Source organism: Camelus bactrianus, chromosome 14, assembly GCF_048773025.1.
Source record: "Camelus bactrianus isolate YW-2024 breed Bactrian camel chromosome 14, ASM4877302v1, whole genome shotgun sequence".
In the NCBI taxonomy this organism is placed as follows: Eukaryota; Metazoa; Chordata; class Mammalia; order Artiodactyla; family Camelidae; genus Camelus; species Camelus bactrianus.
Window position 1 is genome coordinate 8,674,563 of NC_133552.1, and position 25,677 is coordinate 8,700,239.

At 38.8% G+C, this 25,677-nt stretch overlaps 1 long non-coding RNA gene across 6 annotated transcripts in view; it reads left to right on the forward strand.

The window, feature by feature from the left end:
- The window catches only part of LOC123615799 (uncharacterized), a 212,715-nt gene that overhangs the window by 41,466 nt on the left and 145,572 nt on the right, over positions 1-25,677 (forward strand). For all 6 annotated transcript variants that reach the window (XR_012511656.1, XR_012511654.1, XR_012511657.1 and 3 more), the window contains exon 2: positions 24,573-24,632. This is a non-coding gene — a long non-coding RNA (uncharacterized LOC123615799). The remainder of the gene's footprint in view (positions 1-24,572; positions 24,633-25,677) is intronic.

A 25,677-nucleotide genomic window follows, 5' to 3' on the forward strand; every position in this document is an offset into this window, starting at 1 on the left:
AGGGAAAGGCAAGCCACGGACTGGGAGAAAGTATTCACAATGTACATTTATAACAAAGGACATGTATCCCAAATACCTAAAGAGCTCTCATCTCAGTAATAAGAAGTAAGCAACTCAGTAAAAATGGACAAAATAGTTTAACAGAAATGTTAAAGAGAGGATACTCAAATGAGTAATAGGAGCATATGAGAAGCTGTCCAACATCGTTAGTCTTTAGGGAAATATAGATAAAAACCAGAATGAGATACCACCGCACACCCACTAGAATGACTAAAGCTGAAAATCTTGATAATATCAGGAGATGATGAGGATGTAGGTTGAATTTTGAATATTGATTTTCATTAATTTTATCTTGAATGCACACACATGGTGTTCCGGGTCAGAAGACAGATTCATTTTGTTATTTATATAATAATAACTGTACCAGGTCTCCTTGCCCCATTAATTACCACTGTAGAAATGCAATGAAAGCCAGATGGAAAAACTCCCTATCGGAGAGGACCCACACGCTATAGGCAAGAGATGGAGAAACATGGATTTTCTTTGCTTATATAGAGAAGAAAGGGGCAGCTACCACCTTTTTCCCTCCCAGAAGGAAGCTTTTCTCCTTGGAGATGGGACAGAAAGAATCCTGGGTTCTCATTCTAACTTTTAATAATACAAACACATCTCCAATGACCAGATAAGCAACTCTGTCTCCAGCTTTTATAATCTAGAGATATTTCTAAAGTAATAGACCTCATTTTCCCTTGAAATGTAGACACATATGTCCAGAGTTAGATAACTGTCTCTGAAGTTCTCTTACCACCCATACATTTGTAAATTAACTTCCCAAGGCTGGTTCTTAGCTCAGAATCTCACATTTTTCATCCCAATTCTGCAGAAACAAAAATGTTTTCTTTATATCCCATAATGTGTAACAATTGGAACTCATATACTGCTGATGGGAATATAAAATGATATCGCTACTTGGAAACTATTTATTTATTTAATAAAGTTAAATATACAATTACCCTGTGATCCAGCAATTTCACTCCTCAGTATGCACCTAAGAGGAATGAAAACATATTTACACAAGGACATACACAAATATCATAACACTTTGATTTACAATAGCCAAAACTAGATACAACTCAAATGTTCAACAACAGGTGAGGGGGTAAACAAATTGGATATGTCCATACAAAGGAATAGCCAGTACTAGAAAGGTATGAAGTACTCAGGCACTCAGCATGTGTGGATCTCAAAACTATTTTGCTGAGTAAAAGAAGCCAGGCAGAAAAGAGTACATACTGTATGGTTCCATTGATATGAAATCTTAGAAAAGGCAAAACTAGCCTATAGTGACAGAAAGCAGGTCAGTGGTACTCTGGGGCCAGGGTGAGAGTGGAGTTCAACTGCTAAGAGGCTTGAGGAAACTAAAGGATTGATGGAAATCTGCATCTTAATTGTGCTGGTAGTGACATTTGTTTACAGTGAGTGTTTACATGTGTGAAAACCCGTTGAAGTCTACACTTGAAATGTGTGCATTTTATTGTTTGTGAATTTTATCTCGATAAAATTGATAAGTTAATGGTTCATTTTTATACTGCATTGACTTGTTAGTTTAATTTGGCATATATATTTTTAAGTAAACACTGGGTGACGTATTTACCAAGCTCAGTCTCATAGTTACATTTAATGGGCTACAGCATCATAATGTATAAAAGTTAGGCAATGAATGGTCAAGATATAAATTATGTTTAACGTGCCAAAGAATCATTGGATTTCAAATGGCTATCTAGAATCTTAGATTTAAGTGCAAAAAATAAAAATGCTGGTATTGAGAATGTGATGAACTCTAGTGCGGGTTTGAATTTCAAATACTACATGTAAGTATTATAGATAAGAAGGAAATACTTTTAATATTTTTAGGTTTAGTGCCTATCTGGCTACTATTTAGGTGTAAGTTTTGAGGTCTTTGGCAGTGGAATGTAATAATACGGTTAGAGAATAAAAATGGTAGAAATTTTAGCACAAATAAGGACTAGGCAGCATAAGTTTGTATGACATGTAGACGCATGGAGACAATGCCCAATACTTGGTAGCAACTTAAAAGTGAATGCTGGTTTTCAAGCCACCGCAGCTGTAGACAGCTTGATCTCCGACACGCACCCTTCTGCCAGGAAATTTATAATAGAGAAAAGGGCCAGGCAAGTAGATAACCTTACTTTCATTTTCATATAAAGTCATTTATATGATTCTAAGAAGTGTTTTCTAGCATTTTCCTCTCAAAATCTATCTTTGAAAGCTTGATAAATCCTAGGACAGTCCTAAAGCTTTCCTTCAGTTAACTGATTTGTTGCAGTACAATTAAAGTAGTAAATATACAAAAAGGGGAAGTAAGAATTTTTGTATTGTACATTATGATACTGTAGCCTATTAAATATGACTTGATGAGATTGAACATGGTTACTGTTCAATCTGTAACTGTACTGTTCAATTGCCCAGTGTTTACTTTAAGTGTTTATGCTAAATTATACTAATACATTTATAAATTTTATATAAAGTTGGTGATTAAACCCAGCATTATGGCTAAATAAATTTGGATGCTAGATCCTTATCCAGATTTTAACTTTTTTTTTAGTATTTTTTTCTGAGAAAATTAGATTTTTTTTTAATGTTATTTGATTTCAACAAATGGTGTTGGGACAAGTGACTATCTGCATACAAAAGAATGAAATTGGATTCCTACCTCATACCATATACAAAAATTAACTCAAAATGTTTCAAAGACCTAGATGTAAAAGCTAAAACCATAGACCTCTTAGAAGAAAACTGAAAGGACTATATATTTGTGACCTTGGATTTGGCAATGGCTTTTTATATATGACACCAAAACCACAAGCAACAACAACAAAATTATAGATAAATTGAACTTCATAAAAATTAAAAGTGTTTAAGCTTCAAAGGACAGACACTATTAAGAAAGTGAAAAGACAATACACAGAATGGGATAAAGTATTTGAAATTCATAGTTGATAAGGGTCTTGTCTTTGGAATATATAAAGAACTCTTATATCTAAAAAAATAAAAAGGCCACCCAATTAAAAACTGGGCAAAGGCTCTGAACAACATTTCTCCAAAGAAGATACACAAATGGCAAATAAGCCCACTTAGCTGTTCAGCATCATTTGTCATTAGGAAAATGCACATCAAAACAACAATGAGATATCACTTCACACCCATGAGGAAGGCTGTATTCAAAAATAGAAGTAATTAGAACTGCTGATGAAGATATGAAGAAATCAGAGCCCTCATACACTGCTGCTGGGAATGGAAAGTTGTGTAGCCACTTTGGAAAAAAGTCTGGCACTTCTTCAAAAGATTAAACATAAAATTAGCATTTGACCCAGCCATTTCACCCTAGTTATATATCTAAGAATAATGAAAACATGTATCTACACAAAAAGTTGTTCATGAATGTTACTAACAGCATTATTCAAATGGCAAAAAGAGCCCAATATCTATGAACTGGCGAATGAATAAACAAAAGTGGTATATCCATGCAATGGAATATTACTCAGCAATTAAAAGGAGAGCAGTATTGATACATGCTGCAGCAAGGATGAACCTTGAAAACATTATTCTGAGTGAAAGAAGCCAGTCATGAAAGACCACATATTACATGATTCCATTTATATGAATTGTCCAGATTAGGCAAATCTATAAATAAATCTATATAAAAAAAAGTAGATTAGTGGTTGTCTAGGGCTTACAGGGATGGTATGGAGGGCTCTGGGGTAACAGAGGGTATGGGGTTTCCTTTTGGGTGGAAAAAAATGTTCTAAAATTGAGATGATTGCACAAGTGTTTAAAATCATTGAATTGCACACTATTTAAATGGATGAATTGTATGGTTTTTAAGTTATATTTCAACAAAGCTGATACAAAAATAATTCTTATTTGCATTATTTTTTATTTATAATACTTTTCTGGCAAAATAACTCAGTGTAAGTAGAAGGTTGTTTCCCTATATATACATGGAAATTCTTAAAATACTGTCAGTTTGAGATGTTCACATGTATTTTTCAAATTATTGAATCTTAACTATGATGTAGAGATTTCCAAAAGACGGATATATTAAAAAATTTGCAACTTTTAGGTTATGGTGCATGTGGTTCTGGTTGAATACACCTTTCACTTAGTTATGATGAAGTATCCTATTGTCATCAGTACCAAAACTTTTTGATTTTGTAAACAAAGTAGAAATTTCTACCTTAAAATTGCTTGTTTCTCATAAATTATCACACGATAGAATTGCTCACGGAGTGGGTATATTATGGAGAAAAGCCATTGGCCAGGATCAGATTCTGGAGTAGAATAACTCATAAGTCTCATGGGAGTAGCCATGGGTGTGAGCAAAAGGAAATATCCTTGTCCTGCCTTCCTGAGTGGTTCTTATAAGGTCTCTACACCTACGGTGTGATCATGGACCACTTCATGACTTAAGTTAGAAATGGATCTACGGTGCCCCTTTACAGACCAATGTTATCTACCAGTGTGGGTCACACAGGACTCACAACATCTAAGAATTTGTGATGGCAAGCTAAAATGAAAAGTTTTCCACTCATGTACTACAAAACTGAACACTCCCTTGATTGCCAGGAAAACAAAACACAAACCCTGTATCAAGAATGCCAACATGGTGCTAACATGGAAATGGACTGTAGACTTGGCCAAGTGCAAACAGAGCGATATCATCAAAAAACCACTTGAAATATCAAGGGAAGCCTGCAAACTGGTCTCTTGCATAATTTCTCCCGTGCAACTTCTTACCATCACTAGGAATGAAAACCCCAGTCTTGGCACAGAGCTCCTGACCTGGCTCATCTGGAGGTGATGCTGAGTGAGTGACAGCACACACCCAATCAGCTCCTGGGCAAAGTGATGCCACCTCAATCAGGGAGGGATCAACAGTTTCAGGAAGCCCTGAGGCTCAGTTTTAAACAATATGGCGCAGCTGTGGACTGCTGAGACACAGCAGTGGCGAACGGATAAGGCATCTGTGAGGATGAAGGAGCTACGCTGAACAAAGGCTGCAGGCCGGGTCGAGTCTGAGTGGCCAACTCTCAAACACCTGTGGGCTCAGCAAGCGGTGTTTGCAACTATAAATCAAAGCTCTGCTTTCATGTGGACAGAGCGTGGGGAGAAGCGCTCTTGCCCATGTGTTGGTCTTTTAAACCGCACATGCAAGCATCACCAGAGTCGCCTCTGAATGTCAAAGGCAGCGTTTTATTCTGGGACACATCAAGCAATGTTTTAATGTCTTCAGTATTTTCTGTTGCCCATAGGGTGTAGCGTTAGTGATTTCTTCAGATGTATTAAGAAATGTTTTAAAAATTAAAAGAATTTCCAAAGGTCCAACGTAACATCTATCTACCAGAAATGTATGTTAGATACTGTTTTGTGAGAGATTTTTCTAATAATTTTTTAAAAATTGGGAAATTGGACACTTCACTTGGTAATGATGCATCTTTGAAAAATTGCTCTTAGAATGATGAATACAATTATTCGATAATTATAGACCAGAAGGAAATCATGGATTTTTCTTTTAAGACTTAGGTTAGCATTTTGAAAACAGAGTAAAATACATTGATATTCAAATTAGGTTCAAATATTTATTTCATTTCTACAAAGATTCAGTTATATGGACTATTGTATTGAAAAATTATTTGAATTCTCCTAAGAGGTCATTGAAGAGATTGAGAGAGGTTATCTGTATAGTTTATCAGGTCCTGTACAGAAATAATTATACAATCACTCCTCAGCCTTAGTTTCCCACCTAGTAGCTGGTTTCTTTTTTTGTGGCAAGCATTTTCCCCAGATGAACTGAACAAGTTAGAGGACCAGTTCTTAAAATGATCCAACTCGCACAGTGACTTTAGGAGAGTCTATCCTGCTTCCTCCCGTCTGAGCTGCTTGACCTCCCAGTCACTAAACAGGAGTGGATTTAATGACTCACCAGTGCACTGCTGATGCTCTCTGTCAAAGGTCATGTCTTTCTCTTCAAGAGGTGGACTGAGAATTATCCTGAGAATTTTGGCCCCAGACTCACTTCTGCCACAGTCCAAATTTCCCAGGAGAAGTTGTCTTTCCATATTCTAGTGGTACTTATCTTTCTATGATGATTTTGCACAGGCAAAGTGGTTAAAAGAATTGGAGCACTTAATTATTCTTCAGAGGGGGAAAACAGTCTTTTCTCTTTGATAATTATCTCAGTTTTTTAGTTAATTTTGATGATGGGGACTTGGTCTCAGGCAGAAACTTTTAAATAAAGCCGGAAGAAATGTTTTACTAGAGATGTGAAAATGCTCACTACTAAGTTCAGGCTATTGCAAAAGATAATTATTTGCCTGATAGCTCACACAGTAATTTGAAAGATACAGTGTTTTATTTCTATCCAGTTAATCCATGTACCTAATTTTAAAGAGAAGTAGTACTTCCGAATTTAATATGAAAAACATCCATCAGCTCCTCATTCTGTCTCTCATCATGACTAATTTTCACACCCAGAGACAACCACTTTTAACTTCTTCTGGCGCTTTGTTACCTATATTTACTTTCTGGTAAAACTTTTTGATTTCCTTGAAGATGATGATTACCTCCTTTTTATTTTTCCTTTTTACAAAAATGCCATAGGACAATTTCATCTTTGCCTGAAGCAGTAGATTCAATGCAGCAGGTCATATAGCCCCCAGTTGTGTGTGTGTGTGTGTGTGTGTGTGTGTTATTATTCTATTTTCTTACCTATAACTTCTAGAGTCCTCCCTTCTCTGGCATCAGTTTGTAATGCTTGTTCCTTAGGCTTATGAAGGCTTTATCCACCATCATTTCTGGAATTCCCTTCTTTCTCCTATGTTACACCGCCTGTATCCTGAAACCCAATTTTCTTTTTTAGGGAAGTCCTCCCTTATTTTGTGAAATACATCCTCCAGTAACTCCATAAGATAAGGTACTTCAAGGGTAAAATTTTTTAATGTCTGAATAAGTTTTAATTAACCTACACTTTTGACTGACAGTTTGCCCAGATATACATGTTTAATGTTTTTCCCCTGCATTTTGAAGGACTTGCTCCACTGTCTTCTAATTTCCATTGTTGCTTTGGGAAGTATGTCATTTGTATTCATGACTCTTTAAATGCAGCCTTTTTTTCCCCTCTGGAAACTTCTAGCATTTTATTTTTATCTTTAATATTGTGAAATTTCAGGAAGATATGCCTTTTCAGGAAGACAAGGTTTTTTTGTTTTTTTTTTTAATTGTCCTGAGCACTTTCAACTGGAAATTTGTTTTATTCAATCTTGTGGAATTTTCTTGAAATATTTATTTAATCATTTTCTTCCCTCTGTTTTCACTCTTTTTTCCCTTCCGGAGTTCCTACTGGTCTAGTACTGGAAGTCCTAATCTAACCTTTTTTCCTGTATTTTGTCTCTTTGTTAAGTTTTTCTTCTTTCTGAGATATTTATTAAATTATGACTTTCAGCTTTTTTTGAATTGAATTTTTGCCTTCTAATTTTATTTCACAAGAACTCTTTATTTTCTGAAAAATTCTTTTTAAAAAGCATCCTTCCCAGAATACAATTTCTTCTCTTAAATGTCTGAGAATATTATGGTTTTAAAAAGGTTATTTTCTGTTCTATTTGCTGTGTTAGAGTTTTCCTTTTTCTTTGTTTTTATTGGCTTTGTTCTTTCCAGTGATCATGTTTAAAATAGACATAAACAGTACTACTAGGAAGTTGATGTTTCTGGGTGCACCTTGTCAACTGTGGACCTTGAATATCGGGTGATTTGTTGTAGCCCAGGTGTTTTGTTGCGGGACCCAGGGTTTTGTATCTCTGCAGGTCCTTTCCCACGGGCAGGTGAGCTTTTGCAGCTTTCTGCTTAAGGGACATGGAGATCCCGCTTCTGGCTGTCTGGGAGCTGGGTGGTGAAGGCTGCTGAATGCGTGCGGTTCAGAATGTCAACATTCATGTGATGTCCCTGTTTTAGGATCATCCCGCCTCTTTGCCCTTAGCTGTCTCTCTTACGAACAACTCCAGATTCTTTCAGGTTAATTCTCCAGAGAGGAATCCTCTAGGCTTCAGCTGTATTGAGAAACAGATAATTGCAACAGAGAAGGTCAGTTTTTCATTTAAAAATTTATTCAGTCTTTCAACTCATCCTTGTATTCAGCCCCTGCCCCTGCCCTTTTAGGACTTATTACTGCTGTTTCCAGAGCGTTTCAAAGGGCTGTAAGGTGGACGTCATCTTGCTTCTTGTTAGTTGCCCCTACTGTAGACTTAGATTGTAGTTTTTTCAGATATTGGAAGTCTGTTACCACTCAATCTGTATTCCAACTTCTAGATTTTGTTTATATCTCTTACATGTTCTGATTCTGTTCCCGTTATCTTTGTCTTCATGGGTTTTCTTCTTTTTTATTGCTTTACTTTTATCTTAAATATGATTTTAAAAGTGGGAAGATAGACTCTGTATTCAATTTCCCTGCTTACTCGGAAGTCCTGGCATGTGGCAACAGCCACGTACTTCTTGAAAAACTTAAGCATTTAGGAAACTCTCTCCATCCGCAACCATGGAGATAATCTCATGCTTCCAAGAAAGATAATTTTGTGTTAAGCTGGAGATTAAAACAATATCACTGTGAATATTTATAATTAAAGGTGATTGTCACATAAAGTTACAAACATTACAAACTGTAAAGTTCTCGAAATAATGATCAAGGTGTAAAATTATCAAGGATGGTGATGTGGAGTTTGTTTAGTGTCTATATAATATTTGTCTTGATATGCGTATATCAGAACAATCTCTTATTGTACATTTGTTTTTATGTGTTTGATAAAATTCCCATCATATTGGATACAAAGTATGATGGGTTTGGTCTGTTATATAATACAATTAGCCATTATGTTACCATTTTGGATTAATCTCAGAACAAGTTCAAAAGAAACCCAAATTTTGCTGTACTTTAGGAAATGCTTCAGAAGGTATCTTTCTGTGAGGAGCATAGAAGCCAAAGAGATGGAAGTCATCCTGACTGAAGTCTCTAGAAATATAAAAACAACAAGAACAAACTAGACACTTGCATTGGTGCTGGTTGGTGCAAGGCCTTTGCTCTGATTGCATTATTCAGCCTCGACCTGCTGAGGGGTCTTCACAGAGGTAGGATCCCTGTAGGCAAGGCGGGGCCAGCAGAGATGTGGCACCTGGGCCATCAGGCTGGCTTCCTGTGTCCCTAACATAGTTCCTCCATTTATCCCTGTGCTCTTTCCCCCGAACCCTGATAAAACCTCAGGGTCTTTCTCTTGGCTGGTGTCTATCACCAGTCTGTTGGTTTTGACTTGTACGCTAAACTCTATTAGCCTTTCTTTACCTGGAGACAGCTGGAAACCTGAATAAGAGACCAAATGTAGCAAGATGTAGCCTCAGAAATAAAAGAAGAGAGCAGGAAGCTATTAGGATTCTAGGAAACTGGGAGTTACAGTCTAACTGTAAGAAGTTTGAAGGTTTGTTTGGTTTCCCCAATGATACAGCCAGTAGAATATGGGAAGTGGATGGGGCTTCTGTATGACCTCCTGGGATAGTTGGAAGGTGAAAACTATTGAGTCACAGTCTACAGTTAGTCTAGTAGACACATGTTCCCTGCATTAAAGTGCGTTGGGAGAGGGTCCTGGAATTGCAACTAGAAAGAAAGGGTCATTGAAGGACCGACAAGTTTAAGGAGCATCTCAGTGGCCAAGAGGAGGCGTAAAAGCCCATGATAATGAGAAGCTATATAAATGAATTCGGCTGACTATTTAATATGATTAAAATCGGTCATATGAAATTCTAACTACCAGTCTTTTAAATATAGAAAATAAACTTTTCGTACTGATCTTAAGTAATCCAAATATCCACCAATTCCATGAGGGAACAAATAAAGTAGTATCAGTATTGATAGTAGTATTAAGGTTAACATCAGTATCAATAATTTATTAGTATGGATACCCTTATGGGTTCTTGTTAAACCCACTGACAGGAAACTAGCCCTTTCTGTCACCTGGAAGTTTCTCTGTCTCTAAAAGCCCCCCCATCCCATAGTATCACTCACAGCTGCGCAGCGTTTAGTCATCCGTACTCTCCAGTTCTGCTTCCTTTTTTTTTTTTTTTTTTTTTTGGCATTTCTTTTTTGTTTTAATAGTCAGTAATTGTCATGTCCTTGTTTTGTACCAGATAGTACCAGGGTCAGGGCTTAACAAGGGCTTATCGCAGTTAATCTTCTGGTGGAGCCTACGATGCAGGTACCATTATTTGCCTCAGTTTATACGTGAGGAGGCAGAGTTGGGTTGTTGTTAAGTAACTGGCCTGAGGTCACTACGACCGAGTGCAGTGGAACCGGGACTCACTGCTAGAGTCTTTCCCCAGCTGAGACCCACACTTTGTGTGGCTGCCACAGCCAGCCCGTTGACGAAAGCCTCACCTCGTTGTCAATGGTGCAGCAGCTGGGAGGGGACGGTCTCTTCCAGGGCCATCCCTCTCAGTGTTCCTCCAGGCCTGGCTCTTTCTACTCATGGGGGTCCTCAGAGCGATCTGGCCCAAGTGGACTCTGGACCCCTGAGGGAACCAGTCTTGTGCCCATCCATATGCTCTAGCCTCCAAAATCTTTTATGAAAACAGCCCCTTCAGTTTCTCCTTTTGATTCTTTCCCACGTCCTCCTCCAAGCCCGGTACTTATGAAGAAACAGCCTAACAGAAAAGCCTCCTGTCTCCTGCCTCAGTCAAAACTAAACACTCTAATGATGGCAGACGTCTAGCCTGTTAGATCAAAGAATAGCAAGACTCAGAGCATCCGTGCTGGACCAGCCAGGACGCTGTTACTGTCGTAAGTGGACACTCCTTCCACGTGGGTCTTCCATACACGGCATCCCCTGGAGTCATGGCAAACTCAAGGTCATGGCTTGAACATTTAGATGTCATGCAACAAGTGAAATTACAGAAAAAGGGGGAAATTACGTCTAAGAAACTAGATCTAATAATTTTAATGGATTTTTGATGAATATTTGGTTAATTTTGAGCAGGTTTGTGGGAGAGTATGTGTGCTGCATGTTACAAAAGAGGAAGTATTTCTACATTTTATTCTCTTAGTTATACCTTTTTCCAGGTGTTTCTGTGTACTAATTCTGCTATCTCTTCATGAGTGGAAAAGCCTTGTTTGGAAAAGAACTACCTTAAGTGGAGTACATTGTTTCTACTGTAAGATTTATCCAGAATGGTGATGAAAGGCCAAAACGTAGAAGAGCAGTGGTGCAGCAAGGACTTAGATTCTCAGTCCAGTGAGACTTTCTCCTGCATAGACAGAGTCGCGGCAACCCCGTTCCCTCAGCAGAGCCTCCAGTGGCCAAGGACAGACAGAGATACGCTGGGTCCGTTCCTGTCCTGGGCCATCTTGATTCTGAAAGCACTTTGCAGCTTTGGCTAAAGAAATAGGCTTCACCTAACCGTGTGTGTAGGGGAGAGGTTGGGGAGGCAAGGAGAAGAGCTGTCTAAAAAGTAGCCACTAAAACAATAAAACCATTGAAACAAGGGTGAAAGAACAGAGCTGAGATAATAAGAAGGATGTGTTGAAATGAGAAATGCTTGGATGAGAGCATACAAGGGAAATTGCTGTACGTGAGCACAAAATGGGTTGTCAAATAATGAAGTAAGATGAAAAGAGCGCACGATGACTCTAACTACTTCTGTTATTTAATAAAAGAAAGAGTATTAATTCATCAGAAATGATAGACTTTTTTCATTACATAATCTTAAGTAATTTGTACTATATTTTATTTCATTTACTTTTTAAAAAATTGCCAGTTAGATTATTAACTCCAAGAGGTAAAGCATGTGTCTATTTTTTTGTCTTTATATTTCTAATAATAAATGTAGTCTCTAGAAAAGATATTTGTTAAGTTAGTAAATAAACAGTATAATAAAAATACAGGCATATACAAATAGCAAATAATTTCTATAAAAATATAGAAAAGTTATACAAAGGGCTTTTCTAATATTTATAAAGACAATGGAAAATTGTACACCTGTAGAAGTATTTCTATAAGGCATCAAAGTAATATTATCCAGGTTAAAGGTTTCAGATGCTCTGACTTTTTATAGGCACAGAGCTCAGCAATGGAGAAAAGTAACATTAGCTAAATCATCAGAAATCTCGCTTTCTTGGGGGAGGTTTTTGTTAAGACTTGGCTAGTAAGCGATTGAAGATTGAAATTATAAGTTGAGTGCTTTTAGGTATAGTTCTTCCCTGTTTTTGACTGAAAAGATGGCCATATAATTTAGATTCTGGACACAAAGAAAACAAGGGTGAATTTTTATATAAAATAAATTTTAAAGTTTTCAAAATAAAATTCTCACCCATATGGAAGACCATACCAGCTTGGCAGAACTATTGGAGGATATTTGGAGGTAGAGTCAAACCAAATTTTGTAAAACACAATTTTAGTCCTGCTCAAATGCTACTGAAAGCCTTTAAGTTCTGTAACACAGAACTTAAAAAAAGAGCTGGTAGATTTAGAGAAGGGGCCAAGATTATAAATTATGAAGTCGGAGTGACTTAGGGTTGAGGAACCCACTGAATGACCTGGTGCTGGTTAGAGACAATAATACCTACTTCATCAAGCCAATGTGAGAATGAGTAGGAGAACAGGGCAAACTCAGCATGGAGCATGCAGCATTGTAGGTATTGCATAGGTACGTATTATTGTTTCTCTAAAAAATTTAACAAAGAAGATGGTTAGAGAAAAAATTGAGCCCACCTAGACTCTTGCAAAATATAGAGTTAATCTTTAGAATACATTTTTTTTTTAAGTACAAATCATTTGGGTAATAAAGAGTCTGCTCAAAAATACTAATTTGGGATTTCAAATTTAAAAATACATTGAGTTGTTCTCATGCAAGCAGGACCATGTCATCTGCACAATAGAATTTGTGTGCTGCCCTGAGGCTCCTCTGGAAGGTAGAGGCCACATTTCCTGAAAGCTCTACCAGATGACTTATGTGTAGATTAAAAAGCTAGGAGAGTCAGAAACATCTTGATTTGATGACATTTAAAATGTGAATTTGCTTTTTCAAGGGCCATATCTGTTCATTGTTTCTCAAAGTGCTGTGATCAAGGTTTAAAGTTGCGTCCAGAGCCCACTCGATGGGAATGTTACGATTCATAAAGTGTAGCCTTTCTTCTGTGTTAAGGCCAAAATGTTTTCTGTGGGAACATACATCTCTGAAATGATAGTGGAACAATTCTGGGAAATGGTTCCATGCACAGTAAATACTCTTGCTGCCATACAAATGCTTGGGGAGGTATGTCAGACTTGGAGAGGCAAGTGTGTCTCTGGGGCTGTGTGGGGAGTCAGAGGAGGCTGCTTTATGGTTGCCCCCCATGCTGTTGACAGTGCTTCCCTAACCATCAACTCCCTGCCTTGATTCTTTTTACATATTTCATGCTTCCTGTTTGGGGAAGAAGCTGTTCCAAAACAGGCTCACTCTGGTCCCTGAGACAGAAGGGAGCAGGATATAGAGCAATGGAGGGAGGGAGGCAGGGGCTGGGGCAGCAGAGGCTGAGATGCAAATCCTGGCACTAGGTGTTAATGGCTGTTTAGAAATAAGCACTTTTGATAAGACATCATTTGGTTGATATTCCACCCAAGTAACCACCAAATCTTACCATTATACTTGCCCACTTTACAACCCTGTTTTGTTACTTACTGAGCTAATGTATCATTCAGGATTCAGTCAGAAAAATAGGACTAATTGTTAAGGGCTCTGTTACTGGGATTTGAGCTTCTGCAACTGTGACTGACTGCTGGTTGAGCAGCCTCTGCAAGACTGGTGCCTTTACATCTGACGCCAGAGCTTGCAGCCCACGAGCAGGCAGTCAGGAAGGATGTGACAGCTAAAATAAAATCAACCTGGTCATTTACATAAACCTCAACAAATACAAACAACAAACTAGAGACTATAGCAAAAAGAAACAGACTCACAGTTACAGAGAACAAACTAGTGTTCACCAGTGAGGAGAGGCAAGGGGGAGGGGTGATGCAGGAGTAGGGGGATAAGACGTACAAACCATCAGGTATGAGATAAGCTGCAAGGATACATTGTACAACTCGGGAATGTAGCCAGTATTTTATAACTGTGAACAGAGTAAAACCTTTAAAAATTGTGAATCACTATATTGTGCACCTGTTTCTTATACATCAACTATACTTTAAGAACAAAAAAGAAAGAAAAAAAGACAGTTAGAAAGGCCATTTCACACGGGGTCCTGTAGTCCATGGGAAAATCTTTGGATTTTATTCTGAAGGAAGAGATGCCGTTAGAGGACCTTGAGGAATGGAGTCACATGAAATGACTTACCTTTGAAGACTGTGCGGCTGTGGATTGGTGGTGGGGGAGTAAAAGCAGAATCAGGGACACCAGATGAGGTGCCAGGGCAATGGCCCAGGTGGGTAATGAAGGTGGTTTGCAGGAAGGATGGTGGCAACAGAAACTGGAAAGTGGAAAGCATCCCATCGGTGTCAGCTATTGCCTTTGTGTTTTAGATCCCTCATCCTCAGACAACTATATACCTAAGGATTGCCTGGGGAGCTTGTTTGAAATACAGGACAAGGCACTCTCCGGGGGGAGGGTGATTTAATATGCCTTGAGGGTAGAGCGATAGAACACACATCTGCATTTTAAACACTGAACTGATTATTCTGATGCAGGCTGTTCATAACTACCTATATTGCCTTTGTTATTGTTGCTGTTATTGTTCACAAACACAAAGCAAATGTGACAAGAAGAATGACCCCCCCACACACACACCCACTCACCCACACTCACGCACGTGTTGGAATTCCCTAATTCATTCTCCGATTGTATCTGACACGCCCACGGAGAGGTGAGTGGTTTTGTTGTGAAGAAAACAGGGACAGGACAGCAGAGGAGTACCTCCCCCGTGGGCACTCTCCCCACTTCCCACCAAGAGAGAGCAGGGTGGTGGGGTGGGCTGACTTCTTCCCCTCATTTCTCTTAGTAACTCTCCAGATTCAGGCCTGCAAATGGTGCCTCTGTTTTAAGCAATCTTCAGAGGTGTCTTAAGAGGAAACATGTTGTATACACGACCAGTATAGATACTGGAAACCAGAATTATGTTTCTTTCATGTAGCATTGGCAATGCAGCAGATTGTGTTTGACACATTGTTAATAACATGGCTTAGATGTGTGATAAATTAGACCTGCTGCTTGGACAGCTCATTCTTACTGATAAGATGTAAAATCATCCTCATTTCCTCAGTGAAGCCAAGATGGAAGTCAAGTTTGTTTCTGACTTTTCCATTGTGTGTGTGTGTGTGTGTGTGTTGGGAGGGAAGCTTTGGTTATTTAAATAATACTATCTCAGTTCAAGAGCACATGGTCCTTTAGAAATTACTAGATTAAAAATCATACTTTCCTTGTTCCCTAATCCAACCCCATTTCATGTTATATTTACATTTTCTTTTATAATTAATTTTCAAGATAAGAAGTGTCTTTCACCCACTCCAGAGCACCAGTTCCACTCCTTAGAATTAACCAATATCAAGTTTCTTGTGTATCTTTCTGGAAATTTTCCATGCATATACACAGATACTTTTGTGTATCGAAATGGAAGCATAGTATATACACTGTTTTATAGCGTGCATTTTTCTACATTATTCTTCCCTCTGAACTGTTAAATACATTTTTCTTTGACTAAGAAAACACATTGTAAAATGATTCAAACATCTCAAAAGGGGAAACAGTGTAAAGTCAGTCTCCCTCCTGCCCAGTTATCCTGAATGACCCAATTCCCCTCTCCGGAAAAAGCCACTTGTTATCCAGTTCTTGTGCACCCTTCTAGAGCTGGTCCATGCACGTACGTGTATGTATCTATGTCATCCTTTAGATTACGTGCTGTATTTTAAAATTGCTTGACACTTCTGTGCAACTAGGTCAGAGACACTGTCAGTAAGCAGAGGTGAGGGACCTCTCTGCCTGCCCAGAAAAGATCAATGGCCCTGGGTTTAGCAGAACTGAAGATTAAACAAGAATTCATGAATAGAAACTTTCTGGACATGTACAAGGAGATGGGGGAGATTTTTAGTTTAGCAGAAGCTTGGACTGAAGAAATAGAGATGAAGGGAAATCTCCATAACCTTTCCTGAACCAGAAACAGATTACGATGCGAGAAACCATTGTGACTCATTGGAATTCTAGAACAGAAGTGGACTGGCGTCCTTAACCAGATAGAGGGTCTGGTCTCCTAAGCCAGCTCCATTTGACTTTGCCTGTCATTACCGTCGATGTGCAGTTGGTGTCCAGTTACCTGGACAGCAGTCTTTATGAATGTAATAAAAACTTGGCTGGCCTTTTTAAGGGAGATGAAAATGATTTTATTACCACTTGTAAGAATCTTAGTGGGAGGAGATCGATGTCTTAACAAGGACAATACTTCAAGGAACAGTCTTTAAAAACGTAAGAGGGCTAAAGTGAAAGCAAGAGGGCTGTGATGCTGCTATTCTCTGACTCAGACCCTGAGACAAATCTCAACGGAGCATAGTCTTTGAGTCCATCCTTCCCTTCCCTGTACTCAGATTATTCTTCATTTTTATTAGAAATAACAGCCTAGGGTGCAGTGAGCTCCTATTTATACATATCAACAAATACATTCTGTTGGAGAAACTGATGTCACACCAAAATACTGTAAATACCTTTAGTTCTGAGAATTTACATTCCAATAGTGAGCAGTTTCCTTGTAATTGTAGGTAATCATTACAAGAAAATAGGATTTGAGAATGACAAAAAGAAGTCCTTGATGGAAGCTTGAGCTCTGATTGCCTCATGGGTCAGATAATTTTCCTAACAGGATTGTCTGAAAGGGTTATTGACTTTCTAAGTTTTCAAACCAGCCCATAAATCATAGGAAAGAATACACACAGAGTTTATTTCTTAAGCCAAAGAGTGAGTAAGAAGGAGAGAGAGAGAAAGGTTAAAACATTAGTTATTGATTTTTTTGGCAGGCAAAATTAATGGTGGTTTCTCCCCATCCACATTTAAATCCGTGTCTTAACTGTAACCTTTCTTTAATTGTAAAGCACAAGAAACACATGCAGAACCTCAGGATTACTACTTTGATTGAACCAGTTAAGTCAAAATAGTATTCTTCATGGGAGATTGGATTGGGTTTTGGACTGCTGATGTGACATTTTCTATTCTGGCTGTTCCCTCTGGGCGCCCTGGCTCAGCCCTTCTCTCCTCAGGGAACCTGTTTCAGAAGGAAACCTGATTGGAATAGACAGACGTGTGGCTGGTGAAGCCCATGGACACCTTATAAGGTTTAATATGTGACAGATATGAGATTCAATTACTTTCCCCCAATATTCTTACAGAAGTGATGCATACACGTGATAAAATTTTCCTTATATGCATTTACATTAACTGGCACAAGGAAAGGACATTGAAACACACTTCACTGTTTCAAAGTCATTTTTACAGACATCTTTGTTGTTTACCGTTTCTGTTTTCTCTTTCAGAAGAAACGTGAACATAGGTTGATATTTATGTGATTTAGTAGTTGGAAAACAGGCCTGTTTACAGCAATAAAACTGAAAAGATGAATTTCTGTCCAGTTGACGGCATATTCTGTTCTAGTGGTCTTCTTGTTTCTATGGATGCTCGTTTGTTATACTTAATCTTTCCAAGTGATTTCTATCCATTGTCCATAAGTTAAAGCAAGCGCATTTAGGTTTAGTACAGACACACTCAGACATCCGTTGGCGTGAATCTTGCTGGGATGACTGGTAGGTGACACACTAGGGTCTGGAAACAAGCTTGGGGACAACATACAAGCCTGCAGAGCACCCCTCGGCAGGTAGCATCATCCCTTCTCTGAGATGGTGAGGCTTGGCCCCATCACAAGTGGGGTATTCATCTTCCCAAGTGGTTTCTCAATATTCCTGAGATACCAAACCAATTGTGAAGGCAAGGTCTCAGACCCCAGTTGTCCTTGGCTAAGGATGTGTGTGGGTACAGCTGGTGGTGCAGGCTGGAAATACCTACAGCTTGACTTGCCGTGACGCAGCACCTCTTGGCAGAACAGGGAACTCTGAGCCTGCTCTGCTTGGAGCTGGCTTTTACTGTGGCCAGTGGTGGTCTGAACCTACCATCTTTCCTTTGAGCCATAGTGTAGTCTAGACAGATCCTAGACATGAGCTAAGCTAAATTCATTTCTTTCCTGGAGTGGAAATAAGCCCCTATCGTTAGCTAATGCCCAGCATCATTGTTCTTGCCAACTTGATCAAACATCAAGCATTCAATTCAGAAGCATTCAGTATATCTTCCCTTCACGTGCCAGCCCCTGTGTTGGGGAACGTTAGTGTCTCTGTCTTTATGAATGGCTTTTTTCTTAGAAAAGAAATAAAATAATTTCCAGTAAATATACAAACACATTTTATTTTTGCTTTCTTGGAAGACTATATTAATGTTTTGTTCCTCTGAAATAGAATATCGGTTTTATTACTGACAGCATATTTATTATATTGATATTGATCATTCTTTAAATTTCATTGATTCTATGTTCTTTTGAAATGTTTTAATACTCAGTTTACTCTGTCTATAGTTATAGACTTTGCTCTACAACTTCACCATTCTCAGTAAATGGTCACTTGGTTGTAAGGGATAGAGAGCCTATTAGGAAATAGCTACTGCCTACCTCCTTCTCCTCCCTGTTTAAATCACAGAAAATCTGTTTCTCCTCCTGTCATTTCTTCTAAGGCATTTATCTGTTGGGCACCCTCTTATTTCTAATACACTTAACCATTCCATGTTCATCCTCTTTTCTCAGAAGATGTGTGTCTTAGTCAATTTGGGCTGCTGTATCAAAATGCCACAGACTGGGTGGCTTATAAACGTCAGAAATTTATTTCTCACAGTTTGGAAGGCTGAGAATGCCCAGATCAAGGTGCCAGCATATCCGGTTCTGGTTGAAATCCCTCCCTCGCTTTGCCGACTGCTGATTTCTCACTGAGCCCTCCCGTGGCTGGAGGAGCCAGGGAGCTCTGTGGGTCTTTTTTAAGAACATGAATCCCATTTGTGAAGACCTTCATGACCTAAGCACTGCCCAAAGGCCCCACCTCCTAAAACCATGATACTGAACATTAGGATTTCAATATGTGAATTTGTGGGGGGGACACAAATATTCAGACCATAACAGTGTATTAATTATTATCATTGATGTGTAACAAATTGTCCCCAAACTTAGTGGCTTAAGAAAAAAACTGTATTAGCTCATAATTTCTATGGGTCAGGAATTTGGATGCAGGTTAGGTCTTCTCAGAAGGCTGTAATCACGGTGTCATACAGGACTGCAGTGGTCTCATCTGAGGCTGAGGGAGGAACCTCCCCAAGTTCCCTCTTGTGGACCTTAGGTCGTCACTGGCTGTTGGACTTAGGATCTTAGCTACTCATTACATAGGCCTCTCCATGGGACAGTTCACAAGGTGGCAGACAGCTACCCCCAGAGCAAGTAAGGGAGAGAGAGAAAGCAAAACAGAAGTTGCAGGGGTTTTGTCACCTTATCCAAGAATTGACATCCCATCCCTTTTACCATATTTCATTCATTAGGAGCAAGTCCAGCCCACATCAAAGGAAAGAAGACCACACAGGGTGTGGGGACCAGGAGGTAGGGATCACTGGGAGCCATTTGAGAAGCTGCTCCCTCCATGATTACACAGGATTACTGCAAGATTACATGGGCCTTCTTGGTTAAGCTTCTTAAAAGCGTAGTCCAAGTCCACTGTGACTAATTCTTTCTCAACCTGCTGCAGTCCTGCTTCTGTCTCTGCCACTATTCTTACCTTGATCCACCGAAGTCACCAATGACTTCCTAATTGCCAGATCAAATAGGCAATATTTCTGTCTTTAGATTATTCTGATTTTCTGCAGAATTTGACAGTTTGATGTAACTGACCTCTCCTTCCTTCTCTATCCTCTTGCCTGACATCCTTCCCTCTTGGTTCATTCATTTCGTATTCTCTCCTTTCATTATCATCTCACATGTTAAGATTGTCCAGGGTTTGTTCTCAGCCCTCTTTCTGCTCTTCCTGAGAAATCTCACTCACAGCCTGGCTTCAGCTACCCTACAAATGCTGATGACCCCACCCCAATTTCTCTTTTGTCTTCAAAGGCACGTATATCCTAATAAACTGTTGAAATGACCATCTCAACCTTGACATGGCAAATTTAATATGTCTTCATAACTTCTCTTCCAGACCCTCCTGAGTTTCTCTCTCGTTGGATGGCACTCACTCTCACCTGTACTGTCACTCCAGCCGCGAACGTGGGAGTCAGCCTTGGCTCCCCGCTCTCACTTCCACAACAGTGTCACTGACTGCTGTCCGTTTCATACTCTGTTGTTACTTAACTGGCTCTCTCCTCTCTGTCCTCACTGCTCCTCTTCCCTGTTCAGCCCCTTATCACTTCCCTTCTGGGTTATTAAATCATCTTGCTGCCTTCTGACTCCTCCCCGCCAATCTGTCTTTGGCACAGTTGTCAGAGCGATCTTTCTAAATGCAAATATGATCACACCATTGCCCTGCTTAGAATCCTCTAGTGGCCCCGTTTTCTTTGGGATCCGATCTGAATGCCACGGCGTGCAGTAATGTGGGCTCTGTCTCACTCTCTTACTTTTCCCCTCCCAGTTTCCTGAAAGCACTCCACTCTCCAGCCATAACTGAGCTGCTTGTGGTTCCCTGACTACATCCCGTATTTTCCTGACGTTGCAGATTCTATTCTTGGGCACATGCTCCCCGTTTTGTTTTAAGTGAGCTTCCCCTATGAGACTAGCTAACTCCTACCTGGAGGCTTCAAATTCACCTCCAGGAGTCTTTTGAGACATTTTTCCCAATTAGACTCATTTTGCTTCCCTTTTTCTATGTTCCCATCACCTCAATGCAAACTCATATTACAGTGCTTATCCCACTAGGTTATGAATATTGATTTCTTGCTATCTCACCCAAGAGACGTGAGCATGTGAACTCCTTACCGGCAGGTACAGTGTTTTACCTCTGAGCCCTCCACAATGCCTGGTTCATAGGAGGCATTAAATAAATGTTTGATGAGTGAATAAATATTCATTCAAAGCCCTCAAGCCAAACTGACATTCCCGATGCATTCACTGTACCTTTCTATCTCCTTCCCTGGGTTCTGGCTTTTTCCCATCCCCACACCAGAAACCAGGAATAATCTGTCAACAAATAAAGGAAAAAAATTATAATATTTATCAAGTTGGAAAAGTAACAACAATGTTGTTTTGGTTGTTATTGTTTTTGTCTTAATATATACAAGACACAGGAGAAGCAAAAGTTCAAATTTCTGTTTGGCGATATAAGTATATACTTAATATATTTTACATAAAAGACAGTTATCAATCAGTGGACAATAAAGAACAAGTTGTAGTTTCTCCAAAAGAGGAGAGATGTCAGGGCTGGTCATCATTGCTGGATGACCACAGGGGTGGAGAGCATCTTGGCTGAGCACTGACCACTGGGGGTGCCAGGGGAAAGGAGGATGAGTGATGTTGTGGGTGAGAGTGAGGGCAGTAGCTGAGTCTTTCTGACAGTGGTTCGTGTTTGAGTTGAGTAAAATAAGATCATATTACAGAAAGCTGTGACCACTGCCTTTTTCAAATTTTGACTTGATCACACAGTGAAAAGAAAAGCTACTGAAGTGTGTGGACTGAAACTGACAGATATGCTTCCAAGTGCCATTCTAATCCTCACCAGCAGGTCATGGAGCCAGATTTGTTCACAGAGGCATGGTTGCATTCATTTTTAGTTTTTAGAAAAGCTCACCAATACTACTTAGAAAATTTAACTTGGAACTAGTGAAACTCAGGTTGGGCCCAACTTTAGTTTTAATGAACCAGAATCCAGGAAATACTGTGTAAAATAAGCCATCAATTCAACTGTAGCCACTTGTGCTTTTTCATATGAAAGTATTTGCATCTAGATTTGATTCTAAATTCCTGATTGCCCTAATTTGTTGTTGTAAAATATTTTAGTAATACATATAGAAATACACAAACACGCAGTTACAAGTTTAAGTGACTGCCGAAGAAGGCTAAAGTGTAAGATAATCAGTCTCTTAAAATTTAAGTATTTGAACCATACCAACCCTTATTTATATTGTACTTGCTTACCAATTAGTCTACACTGGGTTTAAAGTAATCCTCTTTTATTGGATAAAATCTGTCTCCTACATACTTTTATTCTATTTGACATAAACTTTTAGATAAAGGAAGATGTTTTTGCAATGAATATGTCTGTGGAATTATTTAATTTTAGAAGAGTGTTAATCTGTTTCTTTCCTGTCCGATTATTTTTGCCTAGTGGAGAAAAAACAGGTTGATTTTGATAACATTTTTAAAAAATGACATTTGGAAATTAGTAAAGATTTTCTTCCAAGTCCATTATTAACTTGTTTTTCTTATAACTGTGTTTCTAATTATAGGTCTAATAAAGTATGTTGCATATTTTTATCTCTTAAATATGTAAATATACTATGCCTTTAGATGTGCAAATTTACTTATTTTTTTCTTCACCGTCTCTAATTTGATACCTTGCCCTCAAAATACCTTTAACATTCTTCTTAAGCATCATATACATCCAATATCTCCATACTGAGTACTGTTCTAAAGAAAGGGAGGTAAATTTTGTATTTATATACAATACAATGTGCCTATATCTTTGCTTTAATTTAAGTGACAGAGAGCTTTGAATTACTTTTTTAAAATGGCAAACTTGGATAGCCATTTTTTTAGTAGAGCTCTGTATTATGTTGTTCTCATTTTTCAATAGAATTTCTGCTGAGCTGAATTTTACAGCATTAATTACCAACTTGCCTGAGTTGGATTCATTACTAAAAAAAAAACAAAGAAGCTTTAAGTACATATCTGACAAGCTATATACATTAATCTTTGCTTTACTTCTCTTAAACTACTGGCATAGGTGGGAAACCTCTAAATATTGATTGCCCCTTGGGGTTTGGGTTTGATGGGAGGCAGGAATAGTTTCCTGCAAACGCAGACAGTCAATTAGCTTTTATAACTGCTCTTCAATTAAAATAAAGATAGAATTCTCTGGGGAGAAATCTAACCAGAAAGATCACTGCACTGTAAATAGGCCAGTCAATTTTATAGAAAAAAGCCTCCAGCACCTAGCACTCATTCCCATATATATTGATTTATTCATTCAACCAATAGTTACTGAGCGCATATGCCGTCCAAGGCACATTGTGTCCGTCAGTTACACTTTACACACACAGTGACACGCAGCAGTTTTGCCAACCCGGCAAGTCAGACGAGGACTAGAGGCGGTACTACTGCTATTGCTGTTACTGGTAGTGAGACCCCTAAGTTAGGAGGCCCTTCAAAGTGTGGGTCCTGGCCTGCCTGCTGGGAAGAACTCACAGCTGAGACAGAGGGACAAAGTGAAAACTGCTTTGTTTTTTTCTCCAAAGAGTAAAAGGAAGGAAAGTGCTCTAGCGGGGTGAAGGAAAGAAAAGCCAGGAAAGGAAGCACTCGAGAGGAGAACTGTAAACCTAGCTGGCTGGTAGAGACAGCTCTACCGGGGTTCGGCCACGTGGACTTTAATGGGGGGCTTCTGCCATCACGTCCTCCTTCTGGGTGTGATGGAGCCAGTCAGTTCTTGTTCAAGCTTTTCAGTCCTGGTCTGGGTTTTTCCAGTGGTTGTCATGGCAAGTGGCAAGTGTCGTGGCGCTGGTGGGTGTGTCATTTAGCATGCTAATATATTACAGTGAACGTACAATGAGGCTCAAGGTCCAATGAAAGTCAAAGCCACCATCATCTTGGACTCCGTGGGTTCTAACCAGTTTTTGTTTCTTCTCTGCAGCTGTCTCTTGAGACTTAGATATCTGAGAGTAATTGGTTGCTATTTGAGGGAGGGGCTGGGGTATGATCCTGAGGGTAACAGCCTTGGTAACAAAAAAGGAAAGTTGCTGTTAATCAGAATGCCTGCAATTTGGTGGACCATGTGTCCCCCTAGAAAAGCCAACTTCAAAGATTCTATTTAGCAATGAAATTTTTATAGGGAAATGAAGGAATAATCTCAGTTAATCGGTATGATCTGTGGTCAGAGTCCTTGCCATCCCCAGTGCCTGCAGGCTTGTCTTCATCAACTGCTGGAGTCTGCTCTTCTTCCAAGACTCATGGAGCCTGGGAGACTTCAGCTTTTCTATGAACAAGAGGCAGGGGTTGGGGGGCCCACAGGGTCCTGCTCCCTTTCATTACCAACAATAACCACCAGTGACTGTGCATCTCTGATATACCAGGCGTTACTCTAGGATCCTCAATGTCAAGATTGCTTTCAGCAATTTGACAAGAGAAAGATTGTAATGTCTAAGATATTGAGACAGTTTATGTGTAACATGAAGTCATCAGATGTGTGGAATATTAAAAAAAAATTGGTAAAAACTTTTCATTTCCTTTTTAGAGAGAAGACATCACTGGCAAAGTAATCATAAACAGAGAGAGAAGCTGAAGAAAATCTAAGGTGAGAGTTTCCTTATTTCTAAAATCCAAAGAAAATGAAAGTAGAGCAAAAATCAGGGTTATATCAGTAGTTAACTTTCGGTCTTTTACCTTCAAACCAGATTCATTGTTAGTGGGGAGGGGGCAAGTGGGAAGTGAGATGAAAGAGAAAAAATGTGATGTTGGGCTCTAACCTGCTCTTCTCTGACTTAATTTATGTTTTCTTTTTTTTCTTTTTAGTTTTAAGTATTATTTATTGACGTCCAACAGGGACTTAATATTCTTTCTTCACCAACCCTCACCTATGCTCTTTCCTTTACCTCAGCCTCTCCATCGTTACAGCACATTTATACTATGTGTTTAGTATTTACATCTTTATGACTGTGGATATTGCTTAGAGGGAAGTCGTGAAGTATTACAATAACATTCATTTCTAGTAATTTAACAGTTTTCTTTGTAGTAGTTGTAGTAGTTTCTTTTGCTGAGTTTTCTATGAGCCCGTTACTGAATTGTTCCCAAAGTCTTTGCTAGTGGTAAAACCATTCTACAATATATTTACAAACCATGTAAACTGGTTCTACCCCCTACCCACCCTGGATACTTCTAGAAATTTCTATACGTGTTCAGTGCTCTGAAATTTCATACCAATATGACATAGTATAAGGTATTTTTCCAGCCGTTGTGTCAAGCACTTGGTAGGTTCATTAATTCAGAGAGTCACTTCCTGCATTTTGAATATTTTGTTATTATTATTATTAATTTGATAATTGTCCTCTAGTATTTTCTCTCTGTTATCTTTTTTGGAATTTTTTTATTTTTATGTTGTTCTGACTGTACTGACCCTCTATTTTTTATTTTTATCTCCTGTTTTTCATCACTTTATCTTTTTATTCTGGTTTCTTGGAAATTATATTCCAACATATTTATAGGGTTTTCTGTTTCTGCTATCATAATTTTTAATGTCTTAGAGTTAATTTTTGCTCTCTGAATTTTCCTTTTGTGGATTTTTATATAAATAGTGTATCTATAGGAGCCCAATACTGATAACTTTTGAAGTATTATTTTGC